We start from the raw sequence: 26,873 nt of genomic DNA on the forward strand, positions 1-26,873 counted from the left end.
AATCAATCTCCCCCTAGGCCATAAATCTCTGGCTCTACACCCTCTCCCCCCTTCCCACCCCACAGCCCCCTTCACTCTGGGAGAACAGCGATGGTGGTGCCGCCTGCGTCCTCTCCACAAAAAAATGAAAAGAAAAGAAAAAGCCCCATCAGAGCCATAACAGAGAGACAGGACCCGTAGTTAAACAGTGCATTTAAACCAAATTTGGTGACACCCATGCATGCTGACTATGCTGTCTAAAGTGTGTCAGATTGCACAGTGTTAACACGTGATATGTCCCAGTTCAATTACTCTGGGTATGATGGGACATATCAGTCATCAGGAACATAGCACAGTCACATAGCACAGTGATGACTGATTACGAGTTCCTTGTCATGGCAAAATTAGAGCAGCTAAAACAAATCTTTTAAGACACAGAATGTGTGATAATGATAAGCACTTCTATTGCCAATTTAGTTAACTTAGCAGACACACACACAAACACTGTATCACACACAAATTCTGTATAAAGGGCATCATATGCCCATGTTTAGTTTGCTGTCTCTGTATGAAACATTGTTGCTTTTAACCTCTGTCTGTGTGCGTTTGTGTCTCATGTCCAGAATGCATCGATATGAAACACTATCATTTTCATCTGCGCCAGTCTCCTCCCATATAAAAACAAAGAGCACAGGCGAATATTTCATCTCGGCTGTCAGCGCTGGTGTCTCCTGCCGTGATGCGTGGCAGATTATTGAAAAATGATTTCTCATGCGCCTGTCTGAGGCATGTCCCCTGTTATTTATTTTCTCGGTGAATCACTAAATGAACATTTAGCCACCTGCCATCAGTCCATTACTTAGTTTTATAGATTATAATTTTAATATGAAAGAAAGCAATTACAATGATTAGAAGTTAAATGACTGGCAGTCCATAAAGTGCCAGCGCCATCTCTCGCTCATCTAGAATGGAATATAAAAATCTTTTACAAATATAAATATATATCCTATATTAAAATTGGCTAATGGGTGAGCGGGCCGACCTCTGACGTCACTCTGACTCAGTCATAACCATATAAGGAGTTCCCAATGCAGCTACGACCAAATATGTATGTTGTCTAACCTCAATGTGTCGTCATGGCATCAGCCGCAAACAAATCAGTCAGCTTCATATATGGGCATAAAAGGGACAAGCATAGCGGCCCGAACCTCTTGTTTAAAAAAGAAATACCCCAACTACCAAGAAACAATCACGCAATCATACCGACCATTACAAATGGCACAGTTCTGATGGCACTATATATATATATATTAATAAAATGGGGAAAAATAAAGTACAATGACACTATTTTGTAGTGCCTTTGAATTTTAAAGGACATTGGAAGCCTTTATTACAAAGTCAAACATTAATCTCAAATGCTAATTATTTTGGACGCCTCTCATAATCTAAATGTCACAATAAGCTTCACATTGGACTACCGTTTTCTATATTTTCTCATCATAGCAAATTATGTGACTGTGACATACAGTACAACCTAATCTGGCACAAAAACTCTATGATTTGTATTACTCTGCATTTGTTGTCAGAAGAACGATTATCTAGTCTGGTTATATGCTAATCTGGACAGAGTACATGTACAGCTCGTTGACTCTGTACTACACAGTTGGCATTAGCCAGACTATGGCTAACTTAAAATTCAAATAAAAACATCTTCTTAGAATTTGTAGTTAATGTCATTGCGAACGCGGAAGGAGGCGCGGCGAAGGCGCGCCTCCGCCCAAGTGGAGCATACTATGAAACTCTGCTCTCATTGTGTCTCTGTCTGTCTGTCTGTGTGCAGTATGTGTGCACTGCACTGCCTGTGTGCAACCAACAGAGTGGCGCCAGAGTGCAGTCAAAACACACACACACACACACACAGTCCGTAAATGCACAATATTTTCGAGCTGCGTTCGCTTCCAGCGTTCGCGCGTCTTACTTGTAATATATAGTGCAACCAACCATGCGCGCACACACACACACACACACACACACACACACACACACACACACACACACACACACACACACACACACACACACACACACACACACACACACACACACACACACACACACACACACCACAGTTGGAAAGAGAGGGCCACTCTTTTTCTTGCCAGGTGCATGAGAAAAAGCCCACTCTCCGTGCCATTTCCTCTCTCACACACAGGCATGCCTGGCCCAAACACACTAGCACTTTGAGCTCATTACTGGCTATTCACAGGCTCAAATCCTTTCTCTATGCCCTCTCTGTGAGGATACTAATTTCACAACAAGCCCTCCCTCACAGCCCATTTGTTAAAGGATAGTGGTTTAGGGGAGAGGAAGGGGGCACACAGCACTGATAGAGACCAAAGTCTAGTCTTATGGGGGGATGCCTCCACAGTGTCTCCCCCCCTTTGTAAAATGAAAGACAATCGTGTAACTACCCTCCATTATTCTCCATTTGCTCCACACCAAATGTATTCTGAGGCATTATCCTGCACTGAAAAGAGACCACTTTTTTCAATTCAATTTCAAGAACCAATTTTCTCCTATTACTGCCTTTAAGAGCGAGAGACGGAGGAAGTCTTTGGCTTGTTTGTCACGTCCCCCCCTTCCTCTCGTCTCCTCCCATAGGCTCATAGCAGTCTTCAGCAGATGTCTACCAGAGGCAGGAAATTATCTCCCCTACAACCCTACCGCACCCTCAGTGACCCAAACAACCTGTCTTCTGAGATCATGCCTGGGTCAATCCCTAAAAAGGTCCTGGTGAATGAGCAAGACTCCACACAGCAAAAAAAAATCAACTGCACACCACTCATCCCACTCATCAAATCCACTCGTGGATGGGTCTCCTATTACACGAATGTAGGGATATATCGCAAAAGCCAGCCTGCCTATCGGCTCTTTCCCATGCTGCTAACTCTGCTGCAGGGTTTGGAATGGGGGTGGAACATCGATCCTAGGAGATGAGGGAATAAGCTGGAATCAAGAGGCGGTGGGCTTGGTGGTGGGATATTTCTCAGTTAAAAGGTCTTAAACTGCAGCAGAGATCACAGGCGATGGCTCCCCGCACCCAGAGCTGTCTGCCCAGATAAGCATCCTGCCAAGCGGGGGAGTAAGGAGGTGGTCATGGATGAATAAATGGTGTGTGTGTGTGTGTGTGTGTGTGTGTGTGTGTGTGTGTGTGTGTGTGTGTGTGTGTGTGTGTGTGTGTGTGTGTGTGTGTGTGTGTGTGTGTGTGTGTGTGTGTGTGTGTGTGTGTGTGTGTGTGTCAGGATGCAGGCATGTGTTTTATCTGTATATGAAAGAGTGAGGTTGTCCAGAAGGTCCCTCTGAGGTTTACATAGTTGACCCATCATCAAGCCACTTTTAAGGCTTCACTATCTTGGGTTAAAACGTCTCGAGTGAAAACTCCAGGCCCCCCACCCCCCCAAGAACAGCCATGGTCCGGGAGCCTGGCAGCCAGCCTGCACAATGAACAAGGGTGGGGCTTCAACCTAATTGAATGGTGACCCTGCCGTCTCACTGTGGGATGCCCCATGCAGCGCTTTTAACAAGCTGCTGTGTCTCCCCTCTTAATAAGCCCAAACAAGTTAATCCAATCGACACACTCAAACCCTTTCTTTTTCTTTAACAAGGCACTGCCTCTACCCCCTTAATCCCCAGCTCCCCCCTTCCGTCACCATGCCGTCACATGAATGGAGGGAGAGTGAAAGGCCCCATTAGGAAGGCCTGGCAGTAACCCCCTCAGCTCGCCACTTTCCACACATCCACACAAAATCATTTGCACACATATTGTGTACACACACATACATGGTCACACATGCACGTACCTGCATGCACCTGTGTACGTACACACACATGCAAGTACATGCATGTGTGAGCATGCATGTGCATGTGTACACACATACGATAGAAAACTGGTCCATGGACAGACTGGACAGAGCACACAATGACAGGGTTATGTACACAGACCTTAATCTACAGGCGCGCAAGCGTGCGCGCACACACGCACAAAGAGGTTTCCACTAACAAACACACAACAACACGCAAACGAAAATTCTGAGAGGACATTTGCCGACAGGCACGCACTCTGGGACATAAAAAAGGCATTGTTAACAAACCCTCCCAGCTCCACAAACAAGAGTCACCGATTCCCTAACAATACAAGCCCCTGGATGCGCGCACCCAACAGCACTGCACAGCCCAACGCCAGCACAATAAATAACAGCACAACAAAAGGCCTTTGTGTGTTAAAGCCCACAGTTTAACTATTATTGCCATGATATACAGTGTTGAAATAACATATTGGTAGCACGGCCTTATATCTTCTCTACAGTGTGACATCGTTATTGAGGCTTACATAGCGTAGCGTGTTCACTATAGCCGTGTTCATGGGAGGTTTCTCTTCAGATGGGGGGCATCTTGGCAAAAACACTGAGCTATTAGGTTCCATATTCCAGTCAGTTTCAATTGCTTCACCCATGGGATGCAGGGTGAGGAATGTCTGGCTGTCCAATGGCACTGAGTACCCTGTCATCTCTAATCAAAACACGCCTGCCTAGACTAATGTCAACCCTGTAATAGCAACGAGGACTAATTGACTTCACGGCCAACTGCTGCATCTTCGTGCAGGGCCAGTTTTCATTAATGGCAAATAAAGGGCATGGAAAGCAGTGAACCAGACTATTATAGCCAAGTAGCATCCTTTGCATTTGATATCTAGACAGTACTTCCAAAGGAACAAGTCCAGCGAATATACAATTTAGCTTGATATAATGTCCAGGATGTTCTGAATATTAATCTGCCAAAACAAACCTTTTGTGTGTGTACGTGTGTATAGAAGCTCTAGTTTTCCCCATTCTAAAGAAAAATATTGTGATGATTTTTCAAAATCCTGCGTATATAGTACCAAATAGTTTATAAGGCACAGCAACATTATTTGTACGGCAAACACTGGAACAGGAGCACACACCAGTAGTAAGGAGGTGCTGACCGCGGGAAATATACAACTGTTTCGACAAAGTCTTATTCAGGGTTTGAAACCTGAAGAAGACGTTTATTTTCTAAATAAAATTGTGGCTAAGAGCTGTGCGACCTCCAAGTTTATTTGTATAGCACATTTCAACAACAAGGCAATTCAATGTGCTTTACATAAAACACAAGCGGTTTTCAGTGATGGACTGTGAGAGCAATGCTAGAGCGAATACAATGGAAACAAATGCTGTTAATTGGTTGATTGGTTGGTTAGAGCTACTTTCTAGACAGCAGTCTGTTTCAGAGTTGACATGACACTTCCTGCTGTTTATATACCAGAGTAAAATGTCTACCTTAATCAGTCTTATTTTAATTTTAAAAATGTAATTATTTTCATGATAATCTTGATACAAGAACAAGCTTGAAGACAGATTCCACTGACGTCAACCCCACACACCAAACAGCACACCAACTTTAGCTACAGTATACTGCTGTAAAGTAAAGAACATTTACAATACTTCGTTTTTGGAGTAAAACTCAAACATTCCATTTATCCTATTACTTCTTTTGTAAAGCATAGTTCAAATTACTTATAGCTTGATATGACAATTTCTCAGTTTATCCCAGTGCATGGCACAATGATTTATGTCAAAGAAAGGTCTCTATTCATGGTTTAACACAACAACAACAACAACATAATAGGGGTCTATTCTATTTCCCCCCTACCCCTCCTAAAGTCACTTGAATATTCAAACAACATTCATTGTCTTTAACGGTTTTGTTCATTGTTTGTTGTCTCGTCATTCCTCAGCTTGGCTCCTGAACTTCAAAGAGAGGCTCATGTCAATTTATGAAGAAATAGAAGTCAAACAGTGAGAGAGAGGGGGGGGGGGGCAGACAGAGAGAGGTGCACTGTCTGCACCGAGTAATCTCGGTACATAGAAATACAGTACATACAAACAGTGCAACTTTAAACACATTTGAAAAACCGCTGCCATTTGTGCACCATTTTAAGAACATTTGAAAAATGTGCTGCCCTTTATGCCAATGGTTTTTATACCAAATGAATGCAAAACATTGAAATATTGCTGCCATTTGTTTCAAAAGTTTATCCCAAGCTAACCTTTCCTACGTGGATGTAAATTATAACTACTTCTAACAGTAAATGCACAATTCTTATGGTATAGTAGGTGGTATAGTAGGATAGTTTTCTCTGTAAGTTGCAATGTGCACAGCCCTGTTTACACATTTCTTTATTCCCTTTAATTGCACATAGTATACACTATTTTGTTTTGTTCCACTTTGGCACTGTAAACATGTTTTCTCATGCCAATAAAGCCTCTTTTGAATTGAACATTATATTGAAATTGAGAGAGAGAGAGAGAGAGAGAGAGAGAGAGAGAGAGAGAGAGAGAGAGAGAGAGAGAGAGAGAGAGAGAATGCCTTCACAGAAAAATGCATACTTATTAATGGGTGGTCAATAAATCAATGGAATATAATTAAATTCAAACAATGTGATTTCTCCTCCTGACTTGCTGATGCCTGCCTCTAAACACCACTCTCTATTGGTCCTAGGTGACCCTCAATTCCCATGGTCTAAAGGACAACTCAAGGGTCTTTCAGTGGACAGTGTCACAGATCCAATATTCAGTCATGCATAACATTAGTGTGCTGTGAAGCCCGCAAGGCAATCAAATACACCAGAGTCAAAAAACACTGATCTCATATGATATATTCAATGTTTGAAAAAGGTGCTTTTGGTTCCCTGCAAAATAACAAATACGTGCAGACCAGTCGAGTGCTCCAGTATTTTATTTGGGTAGTCTCTTCTGCCCAGGTATTATTCTCTCCGATTAAAGTTATGTTGAGCACCGATGAGCCTTTCTACCTTCAACTGGCTGAAGCGCGTTGTGCTTTTGGTTCTGTTGGATTTTTAAGGAGTTCATTTTTTTTAATCTAGAATTGATACAGCTTAACAGCATAGACTAGTTGAGAACCAAGCATGGCTGTTTTCCTCTCTCCACATGGCATTGACTGCAGATGCCATCGCTGAGATTCAGCAGTCCTCCCTTTAGCTCATAATGCCTGCTCTCCAGCTGTTGTCTCCTCCTCAAAGCTGGCCTTGACCACGCAGGCAGGGGGAAATCCAATTGGACAGTGGGAAGTGAGACTCATGTAGGTAATCGCCTACTGGCTATGGACACAGATGGCACAAAACCACCAACAAACAAGCTGTTCTCACAGCAGATATCTAAGGTATTTTACTGGAATGCCAACTAACGAACACAGGAGCACAAGAAAACCACAACAACCCAAGTAGGCTGGAAATACAGACATCAAGTTGAAACCAGTCATGAATAGACCGTTGAACTTGTGGTAGGGTCAGGTGTAAATAATTCATACCTACATACCTTCTGCCTCAACTTGCAAGGTCTTGGTGTCACTGTGAACTGATTAGGTAAAGAAGTGGGGGGGGGGACATCAAGCTTGTAATGATTTAAAATGGCAATGCGCTTTCCACGACAAAAGTGAGCTGATAAGAGGTTGTTGTTATCAGTGAGTTTGACCAGCCAGACGAGGGAAATGAGTGGAGAGAGGTCATCACCAAGATAAAAGCCAAGGTGCAGACTGATTATCTTTTCCTTCTCAAGGATTTTGATAAGTTTTGGCCCCATATTGATTTATTTGGTGGGACATTAGAGACACATTGTCTTGAGCAACACTGACCCAATGTCTGAGTGGTAGCTCTCAGCTTTCAGGGGGTTGGTCCAGGTTTTAGATCCGTGTTTCAGGGGCAGGGCTAATGACAGTATGCACCTGTTGCAATTTATTATCACCATTAACCAAAATCTTGTGAAAGAGGACTGAAAGAGACAGGGGCTGAGGTGAGTTAAGGTTCAATGATTTAACAGCAGGCTAAGTAGGAAATGAAGAATTTGCCAAACCTCGGACAAGTGTGCCATGATGTACAGTAGACTTTAAAACTGGTCACACTTTAGATTTTAATATGCCCGTAATTCACACACTGCAACTCTTTTACAGTCTCAGTTTGAGTCAACATGCCATGCAAAGCCTGTTAGCTTTTCTCAGCGCGAGAGAAGAAGGAAGTCGGATGAAGTCGTTTAGTTTATTGATGTTGCTAGCAGAGTTCAAGGTAGTCAGCGTTCCCAACACATCAAAAAATATCACAGTAAAAATGCCCCGGAGACATCGCTCTTCTTGTAGTCTCTCTAGCAGATGAGCTCCTGCTGCTCTGTGACTTACTGCTCAGTGACTAGGTTTGTCCTTCACAAGAGACAGGTAACACTTGCCAAGACCCTGTAATTAGTGCAGATGGAAACTGCAATATTCTCTTCCCTTCCTAACAGAAATGCCATGGGATTGAATCTATAACTTCTTGCATATTAATTCAATTTAAACCCACTCCTGACACCTTGCTGGAGGCAGGTGATAAAAAGGTGAGTGGTAGACTCTCAGGCACATACTGTAGCTTCTGATCTGTAAGTGACATTGGTGCTCTTTCAACCAACATCACACACACACACACACACACACACACACACACACACACACACACACACACACACACACACACACACACACACACACACACACACACACACACACACACACACACACACACACACACACACACACACACACACACACACACACACACACACACACACACACACAGCTTGATCTATTCTCTCTGAAAATACTCTAAATCCTGACCTTAGGCATTACAACTGGGACTCTATCAATAATTAAATGGTAATCTAAAAACCCATTTTAGCTGGGTCATCTTTCTACAACATTGTCTCTCCTCTCCACCCTCCATTTATTTTTTCCCTCTTTTCACAAGATCTAGTTAGTGATTCCATTAACATGAGAAAGCAGGCTAGTAATTGTCTTCACCCTACCGAGTGATCCCTGGATAGGGGATTAGGCAGAGAGAGAGAGAGCCCCATCTCAACTCCGAGCACAGATGCTGCCCATAACCACCCACTCCAGATTAGATTAGAAGGCAGAGGGATGAACCCTAACAGTGACTTCAAACAATATTAAATATAAAAGCATGAGCAGGAAGTTTAAACTTATATAAACTTTTATTCACCTCTGTTGCCCATGTCCTTGTGAGAATGTTGCCCTCCCCTTGGGTTTTTTAAAATTCTGTTTTTATTTTAATCTACTAATATGCTTTTCTATTGAAAATAGGGATTGGGGTAGGCAGCTTAAACTTTTTCGCCTCTCCCCCCCATTTCTCATCTCTCTCTCTCTCTGTGTGTGTGATGCATTTAGAGCTGAATCTCCCTAAATCATCCCCCTGGGCCACCCTGTCCGTCACTAATCTGCCCGCCACCACCCACTCTTATGGAGGTGTCACATTTCTGGCACTCCTCCATGGGATAAGCACTTCAAACACCAGCGCCTCTCCTCTTGACCTTTCCACGGAGATGATCGATTTAGCCTATTGGATTTATTCCACAAACAGGCAACCATTACATCAAAAAGGCAAGGAATTTACCTCAGAGGCAGAACTTAAAATCCATATAAGCTTCATGAGGGTTTCAGATTTTATTGGCTTTTTCAATCCAATTTCTGTTGCACGTTAATAGATATGGAGCCTTTTTAGAAGCTGTTTTCGCATCTGAATTACGACACTGTCCTGATCTGTATCTGTAATCGTTCATGCAAATCACAATAGTGAAAAAATATTCAGTTGCAATGTGAAGTCCCTAAAACCTGCAGTGCAGAAAAATCGTTTACCTCACTCCACTGCCAATGTCGCTGTAGAAAATGAGAATACAAATGGTTGGAAAGTTTAAATGTGACATTGTTGTTAAAATGGTGCTGAAAAAGAAAAGACGCAACTTCTTCTCCGTGCTTTTCACCTGTCCAGGAAGTTGCGTGGGGTAAATCAAGGAGCACTGAGGCCAGTAAAAGGTCTACCACTCCCTCACCGCATGAACCATTAAGTTACAGCAGTGCAGGCTTCCTGTTTTCACGCTTGAACACTTTCTACACGCTTTCAGCAAGGACAAGACTAAACAATCTGCAGTGAAACACCAGGGAGGAGAAACAAAGGAAGCTAAAAGACAAAGGAAGTCAGTCGACAAAGTGTATCCAGTGATAGCATGACTAAATCTTAAACCATACATCACTTGAAGGTTGAAGCCCAATTCGTCAGAGTTAAGCCCCATTTCAAAAATAGCTAAAATATCCGATCTTGCAAGCTCACAATGTGTCGCATACCGACAGGTTGTTGTGAACTTGTAGATCTATTTTCACTTTTTTTTATTATGTTTTTGAACATTTTTGAAAACATTTCAAAAAGACGGATGCCAGGTTAAGATGAAAAAATCAACAACCAACAACACACATTTAATTTCACATCATCATAGCAGACGATCATCACCCCAACTAGAATTATCTTCTTCCTGATTAGAGTGGCCACTGAGGCCTGGCCCAGGGATTCTGCTCTGTGGTAATCATATCCTATTTGAATAATGAGGCGATACCACCCCTCCTGCTGCCCGTTCACCCTGCATCCTTGACTGGAGTCTTTGATAGACACTAATTCTAGTTCCAACTATAAAGCTCCCCTCATGCATTTTTAATAGAATCTATTACTTTAGGATTAAATTATAAAAGACTGTCCTCCTTAAATTTTTTATAGTTTGTATAATTGGTATCAGGGCTTGAATGCGAACCATAAAAACCCAGTTTGTACAGGACCGATCTGCGGAACAAACCAGACAAAACCACACAGTGCTGAGGGTATAAAATAGAAAACGATGCACACACAGACAGTGATACTACCACACAAGACACACAACAATGTGCACGCACACACGCACGCACACACCCACACAAGGCCATTATAGGTCTAGGTTCATTGCCATAGAGAATGAAGCGAAGTTGTAAGCTCACCCAGTAAAATCCTCAGCGTTCATTTATCCATTTGTGCCCTCTCTCACGAGTTAAATGAACACTCAGGATTTTACAGTGCAGCACTCTGCTGCAGAGGAAGGGGACAATAAGGTCAGGTACCATGTGAGCTGCTTTGGCTGCTTAGCTGCTCAAGGAGCCCCAGGGGCACAAGGAGTCACCTGATGGAAACAGGAGACCAAACCAGGTGTCCTGTGAGACACCTGCCACCACCAGTGTCAACAACACTCGGCAAACAGCTAGAACTACTTCAGTGGTTCTCACACATTCCCTCACCAAGAACCCCCAAATTGATACATATTAGGCAGCGGAAAAATAGCTCATCTACACGCTCACAACGTGTATAGAATATGTGTTAAAGTGATTTTGATGCTATATGAACAAATTTAGCTGGGGACCTCCTGGAACCCCCCCCCCCCCCCTACACAGCACACACACACACACACACACACACACACACACACACACACACACACACACACACACACACACACACACACACACACACACACACACACACACACACACACACACACACACACACACACACACACACACACACACACACACACAATAACGGAACACAAAATGTCTTTCAGGCATCTCCTCCCTTTAGAAATCTGTGCACGTCACCATCCCCCCCAAATTAGCACCACAGGGACACCCCCCCTCATCCAACCTCACCGCCCCCCGCCTGCTGCTGGCGGCAGCTCTTCGGCATATCTGAACCGGGGAAAATATTTCACACTGTATGAATTATTAAGTGTGGGGCCGGTGCTAAGCAGTGTGGAGATAGACCAGTTATTCACAGCTCTATTGGGACGAATGCGTCGGAAAACCCGGGCCCGCTTGCCTATCAGATCGTTTGTCACAAGCGATAGACAATTTACAACGGGAGAATTTTTCAATTTATTCATTCTGCTGTCACTGCAGTTTTCTACCTCCACTCCTTCCACTCAGCCACCCCCCCATCCTTAACTCTATCTCAGTCCTCTTGTCTGAAGAGGGGGGGCTCCTTCCCCGAACCCACTGCCTGCTTGTCTGTCTGCTCAACATTCCTCACTTTGTCTTCCTCGAGCCTGAGGAGGAGGGCGGGGGTGCAGCTCAGCAAACACCTGCAGAGCACAAGCCGTTAAAGTCTGAGCACATGAGAGGAACAGGCCTTGCTACTTAAATCATCTTAATTGAAGTAAAGGTGTGTTGAGAGGGCATTCTGTGCACGCTGGCGGCTGAGACGTTTCCTGCGCTTTGGCCTCGGCAGTGGAGCTGTAGCCAACTGTGCCTCTGTGATAAAATAAAAAGAGGGAAGAGGGAGTGAGGGGGCTGAGTGTTTCTGCCTGAGCCTCATCAAGACTGAGCTTCCTGGTAAGAGGAGATAGGCCAAGAGGACCCCCATTAGATACAAACAAAAGAGCGAGAGAGGCGAGGGAGAGAGCTGAATTAGGCTGCAGTTGACTTCCTAATGCTGTCAAGTGCTGTTAGAGAACAGGGAGAGAGGGAGAGAAGCTTATTATAGCCTAGACATGAATGATAATATGTATAACCAGAAGAATTACTTTGGCCCGCAGGAAGGAAATAAGAATTTCCAAATAAAAAAAAACATAATAGCTATTCCAGGGAAAAAATAAAAGCATTTTCTTTTATTCTGAGAGGGCAATGCTAAATAACAAGACAGAGGACCTCATCCCATATGTCTGAATCACAGTCATTTCAACATTGATTGCTCAAGGTGAACCAGCTGTCAAAATAGTGAAGGATTTCAATTTAGTGCACAAACATCCCCTATAATGCCCGAGTTATACTTGGTTGCACGCGGGTGTCGCACACCGAAAATAGCCGATTCACAAACTCACAACTGTGACACGTTGTGAGCTTAGAGATCGGCTATTTTTGGTACGTGACACCCGCATGCAATCAAGTGTAACTCAGGCGTTAGAGCAAAACACACCACAGAAACAATATTTGTCTAGCTTCAATAGCAGCACTATGGCGAAACCTTAACCCGAAGGGAGTTATAGGAGAGTGAAAACAAGGATAAGCATTTTTAAAAGGTTCTCTTTTCTACACAAGATACAAGGGAAATGGAAAATAACATCAGCAGCTTTGTTAGTCTCTAAATGCTCACTGAGAGCAGTTTGACCTGTAAAGCTGCCTAGAGTGTTTTTTTTCCCCCTTTGAAAGGCTGATCCAGACGGGTAGCACTGAATAGGGTTTGATGTGAAAGGCAGAGATGTTAGATAAATGTCCTCACAGCCAAGGCCTCTGTCCCCTTCCTGATGGTGCATTCTTATACTCAAATACGCAACCCCCTTTTGCGTGCGTGCGCGCACGCACACACACAGACACACAGACACACACACTCACACACACGCAGTGCCAACAACCCCACTGAGGGCAGCATTTGTTTAGGGACAAGGTGACCCTGTCGCCCAGGGGCCTGTGAACAGACATAATGAAGGCCTCTCATCCTCCACGTCCCAGTCGACTATGTTGGGTCTATGACAGGGATAGAGAAGGGGGGTGCATGACCGCAACCCACTACTGCAGCTTTAAACCCCTATTCAGGAAGCCCCCCCCCCCCAGAGATGGGTCCTTTCACACCCCGCACAGACGGAGCAAAATCCCCCCTTGTAACCCAGAGTCATGCAGCCGACAGATGGAGCGGCTATTGAGTGAAGGATCGCAGAAGCAGAGGCAGCTCCCCATCCATCCATCCCTGGTGGAAAACAATGGGGCAGCAGGTCAAGAGTGCTGTCTCTGAGAGGAGGGGGGTCAGGGAGGAGGGGCGTGCTTCGACACAGTCGAGCTATGCGAACCCTTTGAAATCCAAAGAACCGAGTGAGAGACTGTTTTTTTTGGGGGGGATGAAGGGAAGAGACTTGAGCCGCTTGCTTGTGGATCAGACAGGTGGAAGGCGGTGATGGTGTGAAGGCTGAATCTGGGACAGCAGTGTTTGTGTTTAACCTGCTGCACAACTGCAAACAGGAATGAAAAAGTACAACCCCCCCCCCTTCCCACACATTTGCAAGGTCAGGAGGAAGGCAGACACACACACAGTTACATGTAGATAACACGGGCCAACTGTTACAGAAGCACACTCAAACTCATACTTATTCACTGGGCCTGGCTTGTCTCTTTTAAACCAATTAAGGCCTGTTTTATACCTCATCATATGATGGTGTTGCATAGAAAAAATAGCCTGTGGTGCATTGTGAGCTTGTAGATCTGCTATTTTCACTATCACTTACCAAAAAAAAAACAAGGCATGCCCAAAATAGGGACGCCAGGTTGAAAGTGGTTAAGGGACAGATACATGTATTCTTTGTAGGAATTACTTTAAACTCTGCTTCCATTTTGACTGACAAACAAAAATAAAGGAAACCGCCATTGCGGTAAAACAGTGGCAGCACCCTTAGAACCCTTGTCACAAAATAAAATACTGGTGAGCATTTCAACAAGGTGTCACATATTATGGCACAAACAGGCAGCCAGACATTTTCTCTAGACATTAAAGTACATAATTAAAAAGCAAAATCCAACACTTCAACAATCATGTATTATTCAAAATCTCAATATTCTCTCAGCAGTATCATGTGCGACAGCAATAATAGAACAGTGCCAAGCTAAAGCCTATATAAATAGTGGGGTGATATTGTTCTGAACTCTCTGTGTGTTTCATTATTAATGGATTGATTTCCAGTGTTTTTGGAGAGGAGGGGCAACTGTGGGTCATAGAGGATGAATAGCTATGAATAGCCACACGCACATATGCAGTTAGGCACGACTGCGTGCGCACACACTCACATGCATACATGCATGTGTGTGTACACACACACACACACACACACACACACACACACACACACACACACACACACACACACACACACACACACACACACACACACACACACACACACACACACACACACACACACACACACACACACACACACACAGATCACAAAGCAAGGCTGACCGGAGGGGGAAAGTCAATCCAGTTCCATTGACCGGCGGTCTGGCTATCATGTGGCTCTGTCCTGTCCTGGGTGTGAGTGAGAGCAGGCTGGCCGTCTGGGGCTGGCCCTGCCTCATTGGGTTTCCATGGCCTGGGGTTGCTTCACCTCAACTGGCGTGGAGGGGACAAGGACGTTTGGATGCCATACCATGACTCCACAGCATTGAATATCGTTTCATGTTATTGGCGCCATAAATACTGACATCTCAAAACACCACTACGGAGTCCATGCAGAGCTGTCCTCAACCAGATGTTTGTCATCTTTGCATGGTTTGGTTTATGGACCCCTTTTGCACAAGAACGCGGCCATTACATAGATGAAGGTGTCAGGAACACAGTACTTGTTCTGTATTAACAACCACTTTGACAAGGACGAACAAGCGCTCTCTCTCTCACAAAAAAAAGACTTCCTACTACAAATTACCCTTAATTAAACCCTTAAAAAAAACATCACCCATGTAATCAGAGTACAGAAAGCTTCTCTTTTTGAAAGGCCAGGGTAAACAAAGCAGATATGCAATGACTTTCACACGTTATTCTTGGTTACAAGAAACACATTGTAGTGCAAGGACAGTGTACAGTATGCACGCAAAGAGATATGTATGTTTCCCCTCTAATAACCAGCTAGTGCAGAGTGAAAGTGTTACTGTCCATAAGTCACAATGCCTCTGATGATCTGCCGTTATATTGTTTCAGCCCAGAGTTGAACAAATACATTCCAACCTTGCCAAAGGGGATCGATAAGTGCATACTGCATATACAAAGACATGGCCATAAAACACAAAGACATTCATTCAGACCGCCACAACGCAGATCAAAGCACAGAATACACCTGGAGAGCCAGGCAGTGAGCAAGAGAGGACAGGAAACACCACAGAGTATCAGGTAGGGCCAGACAGGCCTGGCTACATTCAGACCTCTGTTCAATCCATCTCCACAGTAGCTATTAGATTTCTAATATTGTTGGGGTTTTAAGGAGGCTCGGCTTTCCTGCCACAATGAGACTTACCCAGCCCTGGTTGCCCCTTTTCCTTTTCAGTGTGGTCTCACAAGGTCCTCTCGGTTTTCTGCAAACAATACTGCTGGGCTCTGGCCCTTATTTAAAAGATTAATAGGACGCTGTCTTGGCAGAAAAGCAATCAGTGAGGTTTCTGTGACAGCAACAAAAAAAAAAGAGTGAAAACAAGGCAACAAGGAGAGACCATTGTCACGGTTACCAACTGGCTGCCGCGGCTCGATTGAGATAGCTCTGGGCTTTCAGGACTGGCTGCCAATCACAGCAGCAGGCATCAATGGAGGAAATTTGAATGATAAAACGATAAGTCATAAGCAGGCGATTTCCTTGTCATCCGGCTAGGGGGGCTGTTTGAATGTAAACTCAAAATGGGTGAATAGGATTTTTTTTATCATTTCACAGCCATATGGAATTTGGTTTTGCCTCGAGTTGCTGGCTTCACCCCTCAATCACGACAGAATGTGTAATCACCAAATGTCTTCCTCTCAACCTGCGTTACAATTGGCAGCGCCATCCTGTCACTAGAGATGAGGAGCAAAATAGAGGAACTGACTAAAAGACAAGCCTTAAGTGACACTTAATTGGAGACATCCAGGCATTCTCTCAGCTCCAGTAAACAGGATCCATCAAACTTTACCCAGAGCCTGTTTGAGTCTGCAGCTGTCTGCAGGGAGCGGCACAGTATGCCTGAGAGGCCCTCAGTTATCAACAAGACTGATGAAGAAATCAAGTCTTAAAAAAAAAAAACAGCAGTTCCTAAAAGAACATCCAAGACCAGCCGAAGGGATGATTGCATTATGCACAGCAAAATGCACAGCAAAAATCCTCAGTGTCGGCTTAACAGAAAACTAAAATAGCCCGATCTACAAGCATTGTGAGGCTACTTTGGGGGGGAAATTTAAAACCTTTTTTTGTACAATTTCACCTATAATGTCATACATTGTGAAAAAGTGGTTAACTCTGAGCTTTTACACTGTTCTCAGTGTTAGACCCACACTGATTTGTATGCCCCCCCTTTCCCCCCAAAGTACAGACATTAACAGAGCTCTGTCATCTCTTTCCTATACCAAGACTGCATTTTAATGTATTTATCCATTCACTATTCCACCAGTGCACATGACAGAGGCTAATGACAGAATGAGAGAAGGAGAAGAGAGGAGAGACGATGAGTGAGACAGTGATAGAAGAGACTGAAAAAACACTGAACACCCCCCACCACCCCCGACATCTCTTTGCTCCTCAAGTCCCAGGCAATCGCCGCAATCCAGGTTTGTGGCTGACAGAGGGGACTGGAGCGGTGTTAGTCTCCCTGCTCCCCCCCATCCAGGCATGTCTCTGTGGTGGTAGGTGCATGAAAATATGGGATGGGGGCTACAAGAAGGAGAGACTCTCCCAGTGGATTCTCGTCAGTTCCAGGCCATTACACCTTGCTCGCTGGGACTTTGTTTACACACACACACACACACACACACACACACACACACACACACACACACACACACACACACACACACACACACACACACACACACACACACACACACACACACACACACACACACACACACACACACACACACACACACACACACGATTGTTAGCAAAAGAGGGCGATTGTAATGTGCACGTTCAGCTGCATTCAAATGCGCTCTGTTGCAGAGAACTCTGTAAATCCAACATCTTCAATCACGTTAGTATTTTGCGACGAAAAAACAAAAACCTCCCCTCTGTGAAGTTTACTTCAGTGCGGGGCAGATAACATTTAATCAAGCCTGACGACACGGTTGACATGGTCAGTGTTAATGTGCAGTGAAAAAGCCTGACATACTTCCATGGTCTTTGGGGACATGTAGGGAATGGCAGGCTGCCCTCACGCTTATACAGTCTCTCTCTACAGATGTTGCCTAGGAGAGTGGCTCACTGGCTGACTGCGGTGACAGCTGGACAGCTGTTCCCATAGATGCAGCCACAGAAGCATGCCACAGCGACGGGGATGGGGGGTGCTGTATGTTCAGTTTGTCTGTATGAAGTCCCCAGTTATGAGCAAAGCTGTCAGATTTTAGCAATGGTGCATGAGTGTGGATAAAGCAAGGCGGCGATAAACAGAAGAAATAGAGGATGAGCACACATGAGCAAATACCAGACATGTCTGACACTGTTTAAAGGAAGCTGCACTACAAAACAAATAAGCGAATAAGTATTTTTTTTATAGCAGGATCCAAATAGGAGCTCTATAATGCAACACCAAGCGGCTACACTGTCTGGCACAAGTCAAAACATTTAATTTGATCCCAGCATATTCAGTCTGTTTGAGCGAGCATGACTTTCATCATCATAAACATGTAAAAGTTTAATTTGGACTTCAGAGGGAGCTTCAAATGAATTTTTTACCTCTTCATACAAGGGGGAAGAATCCATTTTCAAAAGCAGGGGAGATAATTGGCTGGGCATTAAAACGATGCTGGACTTCGGGCCAACATCAATGAGCTGCTAGCGATGAAAGTCAGCTTTAATTGGGGTCATGTTCTGATAAAATACCTTCATCCCACAATTTTAAAATACAGTTGTCTAACATTATAGCCAGAGACATGCTTAAAAGTAGGACCAACCACAGAAAACCTGCAGGTGAGAGTGCCTCGGCCATACAGAAACAAGAGATTTAAGAAGCTGAATGTTAGAAAATGGTGAGCAGCTTGTTTCACCTGCTGAATAAACATACCGCAAATCTTTAGTTAAACAGCTTGGATTGTTGCCAGTCATTTCTGCCAAATTTCTCATTTCCCCTAAGCAGACCAGGCAATTCATTATGCCACAAAAGGTCAGCAATTCGTTCAACTCAATAAAAATGTTAATAAAACTAAGAGCTCACAGAAAGGAGCACTCATTGCCTCTGGTCAGTCATCAAAGCGTGTGTGTGTGTGTGTGTGTGTGTGTGTGTGTGTGTGTGTGTGTGTGTGTGTGTGTGTGTGTGTGTGTGTGTGTGTGTGTGTGTGTGTGTGTGTGTGTGTGTGTGTGTGTGTGTGTGTGTGTGTGTGTGTGTGTGTGTTCCCTTGCATCTATGTGCATGTAACCTTGCCACCAGTACTAGGTCAAAGGTTGGTCATCATCAGCTATATAGCAGGGAATTCTCCAACAATAATCCTGGTCAAACTCCACCAACTGCTCACCACAAAGTAGATCCACAAAGATCCACCACAAAGTAGACTGTTTGCTATCACAGTATGTGTATTTGCTATCACAGTATGTGATAGCAAACACAGCACAGTATGTGATAGCAAACCGTTTGGTTCTATATAGTACACTACAGAAAATTAGTAACATAGAAGCCCCCCCCCCCCCCCCCCCCCACACACACACACACACACACACACTAATCTAGGAAAACCAATAGTTCATAAGCCCCCACACCAAAATCTCTAATTACATATCTACTCCCACCATCACCCCACTCTCCTAAATAAATGAAAAGACCCATTAGGCAGATTTCAACGGATGGCAGTGGGCTTATAATTATACATGACATCTTTTAGAGGAAAAAAAGTGATTACTCTGGATGCCAGTCTGGGGGGGATAAAAAAATTGCTAAGCAACCAGTCATTATCCTCCAGAGTGGAGCGAGGTGACCGGCCATCCGTCTAACTCCGGTGGCTCGCCTGGCTCCTTCCTCCTCCACTCTCTCTCCCTCTCTCTGCCGTCTCCCCGTCCGAATACAAACAGAGATAAAGAACGCCGCAATCGCTCTTGACACACAAATAGGTTAACACAATAAAGCCGGCTTTGCCTGGCTCACTCGAGGGAGGAAAGCAATTCCAGCAGCAGGCAGGAGGTAATAAAACAGGCTAGGAGTGTGTGTGTGTGTGTGTGTCTACAGTATATGTGTTCTCCTGTCAATGTTCCTATGTTTCTGTATGTGAGTGGAAGCAGGCATACAGAAGCTCTTTGGCCTGAGGGCCTAATATTGTACGGATTTTCAACCCTTTCTTGACACAAGTAATAACAGAGAAGAAAATGACGAAAATTCCAGGCTACTCCTCTGCTCAGATTAGAACAGTGGCTTTATACTACTAGCAATAATATCGGCCAGGACCATGGTCAAACAAATAAACTGGTCCCTATTTGTCATATTATGGCCATTCTTGTGCAAATGGCCTCCGCTTGGTTAAAATTCAACAGGTAAATTGAATGAGTTTTATCTGTGCAAGCCTCTGCTTCATACGCATGTGTCTGCTGCCAAGCATGGCAATACATGATCAAAATCTCCAGAGTTTTATTAAATCATGTTGCATTCACGCTGAACTCAGGAAAATGGCGAGGTGGCTTCTGCAATTACAACCCAGACCAGACAACATTGTTTTCTCCAGTCAGTGGAAATTTCATTACCTTACAGCAACACCCTTAGAATTGGATAACAGCCTATTTTTGTCACAAGCACTAACTGTCTGTAGATGGCGTTTCACTCCATAAGTACAATGCATACCCAACAATATGCATCCAGCTATTGTCACAATCCGGAGGCTGGCACACACAATGTACACCATTTGAGTGATATGGCAGAATTGAATGAAGAAAATCAAGTCAATACCACATTCCTGAATTGACTGTGGCGCAATCAAACAAATTACAGTGGAAACCTATCTCTCCTCAGGCTATTATAGACAGATGACGCAGGTCACACGCAGCGCAATCTCTTGTGAAAAACTGTCAATACAACGAGGGCTAGCACTTTTCTCATAGAAGGAACAAATCGTTAAGAAAACCCAATTAAAGCTTGGGGGAAAAGTTTCATATATTTACATCGTACAGTACAGCCATTTGTAACTGTCAATCAATTCCCATGTTTTCACATCCTGCTCCTCCAACCAGGTAATAAAATAGCAGAGATGTAAAGTGGTGGCTATTGTCAACTGGGAATAAATTACCAAAGCATGAAGAGAAAACATCTTATCTGTCTGATGTATTTCCTGCTATTGCAGAACGTTACAAAGCCCGAGGGAGAGCAGTCAACCAAAATGCAGGGAGATGGAGATTAGGATGATGTGCAGTTCCTTGTTCCATTAAAGTTTGATCTTCCTCAATAGCCGAGGAGAATCAGATATCTTCCATTCAAGATTAAAGTACACCAGCATAGAGGGAGAGATTAATCAGAGGGCTGCAAGAGATTAAAAAAACAGCCTTGCTTCTGGCATGGAAAACAGTGGCAATAAAGAGTACAGCAGATAATGTGAAACATGGTGAGGCACAATAGCAAATCAAACAGCATTTACAAGCCTCCAAAACAAATCAAAGCGCTGCGCAGACTATGATACAACCGCTGAGGAACTGCAACAAGAGCTGGTCTGATAGTGTCCAAGGCCTTCGTTTTATGAGGGCACTGTGAGGTTTTCCCATGTTGCTCTCTGTCGCCATACTCTCTCCCTCTCGCTCTCTCTCTCCTCCTACTCTCCTTGAGATCAATGGCGCTGGGGTGATTTCACAGCAGCCTGCACTGTCACCCAGAACAAATCAATGTGACCATGAGGAAGGCAAGAGCGGCATTGTTTTTAAGGAGAGCAAATTCACTGTTGGAGAGCTTGTCAGATTTGCTTTATTCCCTTTTCTTCCCCCTAGAATACTTTGGAAGCAACATGCCTTTCCTCACACTTTTCCTGAGTGGATTATACAGCCAACTACTGTACGACATTCACAGCAGTCTTCCCTCCATAACAGTATATTCATTAACCACTACATAGGAAAACGACATAGTTCCCACTGACTACATTTGACTGTGTAAGTACTTTTAAAACTAAAAGAATGGCTTGCCTCCCTTACCCATTCCACATTAATGGCTGTACATTAACCCGTGGGCCTGTTTAGACCTAGCCTCCATTCAATCTGACAGCGAATTAAGAGGGGATGGAGCCATAACTGACCTCAGCGCCACAGAAGCCTCTGATGAAAAAGCTACCATTGTCTACCATCAAAGTAAATCAGATCAGACGAACAGAACACCTGTCAGGTAAACCTTTAGGACAGACTTCACATAGGTAAGGGAGGGAGCTTGGATTATTGTGTGGAAATACAATAACATGCTTCTCTAGACTATGAAAGCATCTAGCTTAACCACTTAAGCCCCATATCATTTGTTATACGACAAATAGCTAAAATAGCCAAAGGCAGAAAAGCCAAAAAATATATATTTAAAAAATAAAAATAACGTTGCTGCACCATATACTAGAGAGGCCACTGTTTCTCAAGATAAATTGTATGTATCTGTGTATAGAAATGCATTCGGTGGCTGGATACGAACAAGTGAGGAAAGCAGTTTTTACAAAGCTATCAATTAAATGGGAGTATCAACAAGTTGACAAAAACACGTGGCCTGCAAACTGTCCCGTTCTTTGGTGAATTGTTTTTGGTTTTACTCATGTGTCATGTCAAGATCAGACCGAAAGTAGCATTAACAAAGCTTCTTCAACATTTGCTTATTTGAGTCAACCATTGTGTGAACATAAACAAATCATAGATGAAGCCTAGCTGAAAGTAAAGCTATAGACTAGAACTGTTAAGACAGTACAGTTCATTATTGACTCCATTCTAAAATATGAGTGTGAAGTTTAGTGCACTGGATTTGGTAACTATATACACTTTAACAAGGGGCCAAGATCAGGTATGTAGTATAGTTCTTTTGACACCGCATACATGACTTTGGCAGTATGCAAACACTACCACACTTTCACAGAAACAGCACTGGTTAACTTAACTGTACCTCTATAATCTCATAATGCAATATTGTGCACCACAAAAACATTATCAAACATATCTCTTGTTTGCATGAATAGGGGCTTTGTAAAGACACTGGGGGATGTTTCATCAATACACTGTATACAACTTCCCTGCTATGAAACACAATATCTAATGAGACACAGTTGACATTCTCTAAAATGGAAAAACCTCACAAGTCTTGTTCCTAAAAGGCCATGTGTCATATTATTATATTGTATTTCTAAGTAAAGATACTGTATAGAATTTTTTTGTAATTCATGAACCACTGGGCTTTACTGTGCAGGCTTTACACCATTGTATTCCTGACTGTTCGTGTCTCATTTATGATGTATATAGAATATCTTGATAGAAATCTTATATGCAATTCAATTTCTGGTCCAGAGAGGACAAACATTTTAATTTTTTCACAGATATAGTCTAAACAAGCTAGTATATGCTACTGTAAACCTAGAATGTCGCGCGCGCGCGCACACACACACACACACACACACACACACACACACACACACACACACACACACACACACACACACACACACACACACACACACACACACACACACACACACACACACACACACACACACACACACACACACACACACACACACACACACAGTGCCAAAGTGAGTTTTGCTGCCTCTGGGTATGCATTGAGACAATCAAACCATGGAGGGATTCAAAAAGATTAATACGTAGTGCAGGAAATTAAACTTCAGCTACTATAACGATATTCATGAGAAAAGCTCACTTATTCACTCCAGGCAGGCACTTTAATAAGAAAGAATACACTGCATTCACCCTAATGCTATCAATCAATCAAACTGATATACAATTTTATTCTGGCAAATTGATAAAATGTCAGGGATTGCTTAGTATATTACTTTTGTTAATACCTCCCTTGCTGAATATGCTCTATAAACTTGTACCAAGCAATGCTGTTTGTTTGAAATTCAATGACAATCAGGATTTTTTTTTTTTTTATGTAATCTTAATAGTGAATTTGAGTCCATTATTATGGTTAAAATGACTTAAATAAATTGCAGGTGACAACATGCAGAATATGAAGCATTACTCTATATAATACTTTTTACACAGGAAGAAACAGAGCCAGCACTGTCAGAAAAAAGATACAACAAAATATACAACATGAGAACTACGAACTCCAAAAGGTAATTCAGTGACCCACATATTAGAGGTTTTCTTCCATCCCATTCTCCCAGCCTTGTCCAACCATCATGTTGAGTTAAGGCAAGCATTATGCTGGGAAGACTATTTGTTTAGGTGAGGAGCAGCCACAGAGCTAATATGAGCACAATTTGCTCAGCGGGTCATAGGCGCAGAGTGGAGGAAGTAAATGAGGCAGCTCTGCCCCCTCGGGTGCAGCCCCTGCCTCATACATCACTGGATGTTTTATTCAATACAGCCAGGAAGGCTCTATGGCAGGTGCCCTGACTATGGGGGCGCCTGGCCCTGCTGTAGGGGCCCATATTACATTCAATGAGTTAGATGTATGAGCAGCTGTTGGAATGAAATAACTGAAATGAGAGAGGTAGATAAATATTGAGGAAATACATGTAGTGTTCTGGTAAACAATATATAGCATATAGGTTTTTAACTCCCATTTACCATAATCTATGCACAAGGCATTGGGGCAGATTTTGTAAATTAGCATCAAAATCCCAGGAGGCTCAAAGTTCACTGGAATCAAAACAACCCATCGTGTTAGCTGGCCAGAATACACTCAAATAAAGTATGCACTTCCATGACATATCAGCCTTTACTGAAAACAATATTGTAGCCACAGCTAAGGCAAGCAGAGAAAGTACTTCACTACATCTGATACAGTACGCTACCTATTACGCACAGATCATTTTAAGAGTTACTCGATAACAGCTTCACACAAAACCAATGTCTAATATTAAAATAACGCTTGCAATTAACACGTAGGGGTGAAAAAAAATCACTACAGCAGAAACTATCTACACAAGTTGCACATTAAACCATAATGTGACGCATGGTGGCGTAGCCTACAGATGAGAATGTCACACCTTGCTCTGAGCTGCAACTCTTTCTGTCACATCCTCCTGACTGTGGTGCCTGCGGCGCAATGCCCTCGACAATAGATTTAATTGCTACCCATACTGAAAAGACCAATATTACACATCAAAGCAGTTCCTAAAGCCATTCGGGAGTATGCTATAGCTTCAGCTCCCTCTAACACACCGGTTCTCAACCTTTTCAGGCTGTGACCCCCGAAAACAATCATATTTGAACTGGGGACCCCCCACCCTGATAAGCGCTTGTAAAATGTAGGAGTTGAGGCATTACATTTTGTTTGACTCGGTCCCACAGCTAAATATTGTGAAAATAGCAGATCTACAAGCTCACAAGCCAGACGTTGAGGGCTTGTAGATCGGCTATTTTCAAAATGTTTGCCTCTTTCTTATATTAATTGACAATTTGGCCAATGTTTGACCAGTTTGTATAGTATAGTTTGACTTTTACTTTTGCAGTAATGGCCTTTTAATTTAATTTATTTTGGTATTAAACATGTCTTAAGTCCTTAAATTGTCTCTTCACTGTCATCTGGGGACCCCCCCCCAAAACCATGTGGGGACCCCGACCTACAGGCTGAGAACCACTGCTTAACACTCCGATTTTACAGCTCACTTCCTTTATTGCGGGGTCAGCCATGGAAACAAACGGTTTGAATCTAAAAGAGAAGGTATTGTTGAAGAGCATCCCTGTCCTGCAATGGGAGCATTTCTAAACAATAATTTTCTATAGTTCGTTACGTTTCCATACAAAAGGTAGGCTATGCGCAGCGAAACGATGCACGCAGCCCGAGGGAAACCGAACGGGTGAAAATAAAGACCCTGTCATTATTAAGAAGCATTTTAAAGACGTTTTTGAAGAATAGGATTGTCTGTATTTACCATAAATTGCTTCGTGGTCCAGACTAGAACTCCATGCAGATTGTAGCAACAATCACTGAGCAATCTGTCCCAGACTTTGTGGTCCAAATCAAAAAGGTCGCATTATTCTGCTGCTCTCCAAAATCCAGAAACGGCTTTATCGATGTCAGCTGTCCATTCAGTCTGTTCTCCTCCTTTCGATCGTGTGCGAATATACGGCAGATCAAGAAAACAGATCCACACTAATAGCCTATAGTCTGAAAAGTTGATCAGCTTTGCCCTTTTCACCAATCGGTGTCAATTTTGCTAAAGGCAAAGGGAGCCAGAACAGCTCGGCAATTTCAGGAGCGTTAATTCTGTCAGATGAATTGCGCACCAGACGCGCTTAGGGTCTGCGCTGTTTAGCCCCGGAAAGTATACGGTCCTGCTTGTTCCTCTGTTCACTTGTAGATATAGAGATCCACGAATCCCACCTTTCTCACATTTAGCTATCAATAGATAGACTGAGTGGGTGAATCAATGGCTATGTATGTGATATTCCAAATCCACCGATTATTATTACGCATGGGTTTAAAGTGTTCCGCCTATATATGCTGAATCTTATTCTGTGAAATGTTATCATGCGATTGTTGTTGTATTATACGTATGCAATCTTGCGTCACGGTATACCCTGCAAAAACATCAAGGTTGAAACAAAGGAAATAGTCAGAAATATCCCAAATTGACAGGCGATGCGATGTTAAATCCCAGTGATTATGCTCCGTCCGTCTAGGTTACACTTTCTCCCCGGCAGCCTCTTTAGAGTCGTCTTAGCTTCCCGATTCACACTCAGATTTCCGATTAAATTGGGGGGAAAATATGCTCCAGGCAACAATTGTCCACGTCCTGTTATTTGATGTATCAATAAAAAGGTCAAATTGTTTTAATTGGAATAAAGATCTAGTTGCTGTAGGCAGCTCTCGGTCCTGCCCCCTGTGCCGAGCTGCCCAAACTGACAATAACCCGGAACGCTGAAGCCTCTCACGGCCAGTGTTGCCAGAATTTGCGAGAGAAACAAGCAGCCAGGTCCATGAAAACAAGCCTATTTGAAAATAGCCGATCTACAAGCTCACAACGCGTCACGATGCGACGCTTTGTGAGCTTGTAGATAATAATAATGAACAACTCAACTCTGATGCGGGGGTCCCTGGCACAACATATTTTTAGATGGGGGGCCCACGCGGAC

The 26,873-nt window shown here is 43.4% G+C and overlaps 1 protein-coding gene across 1 annotated transcript in view; it reads right to left on the minus strand.

The window, feature by feature from the left end:
• fam222aa (family with sequence similarity 222 member Aa) overlaps positions 1 to 26,622 on the minus strand; it is a 48,063-nt gene extending 21,441 nt beyond the window's left edge. The window contains exon 1 of the mRNA XM_084054213.1: positions 25,670 to 26,622. The gene's annotated coding sequence lies outside the window, so the exon portion shown is untranslated. The remainder of the gene's footprint in view (positions 1 to 25,669) is intronic.
• Positions 26,623 to 26,873: the final 251 nt, after the last annotated feature.

Source organism: Gymnoscopelus microlampas (assembly GCF_963454915.1).
Source record: "Gymnoscopelus microlampas genome assembly, chromosome: 4".
NCBI lineage: Eukaryota > Metazoa > Chordata > Actinopteri > Myctophiformes > Myctophidae > Gymnoscopelus > Gymnoscopelus microlampas.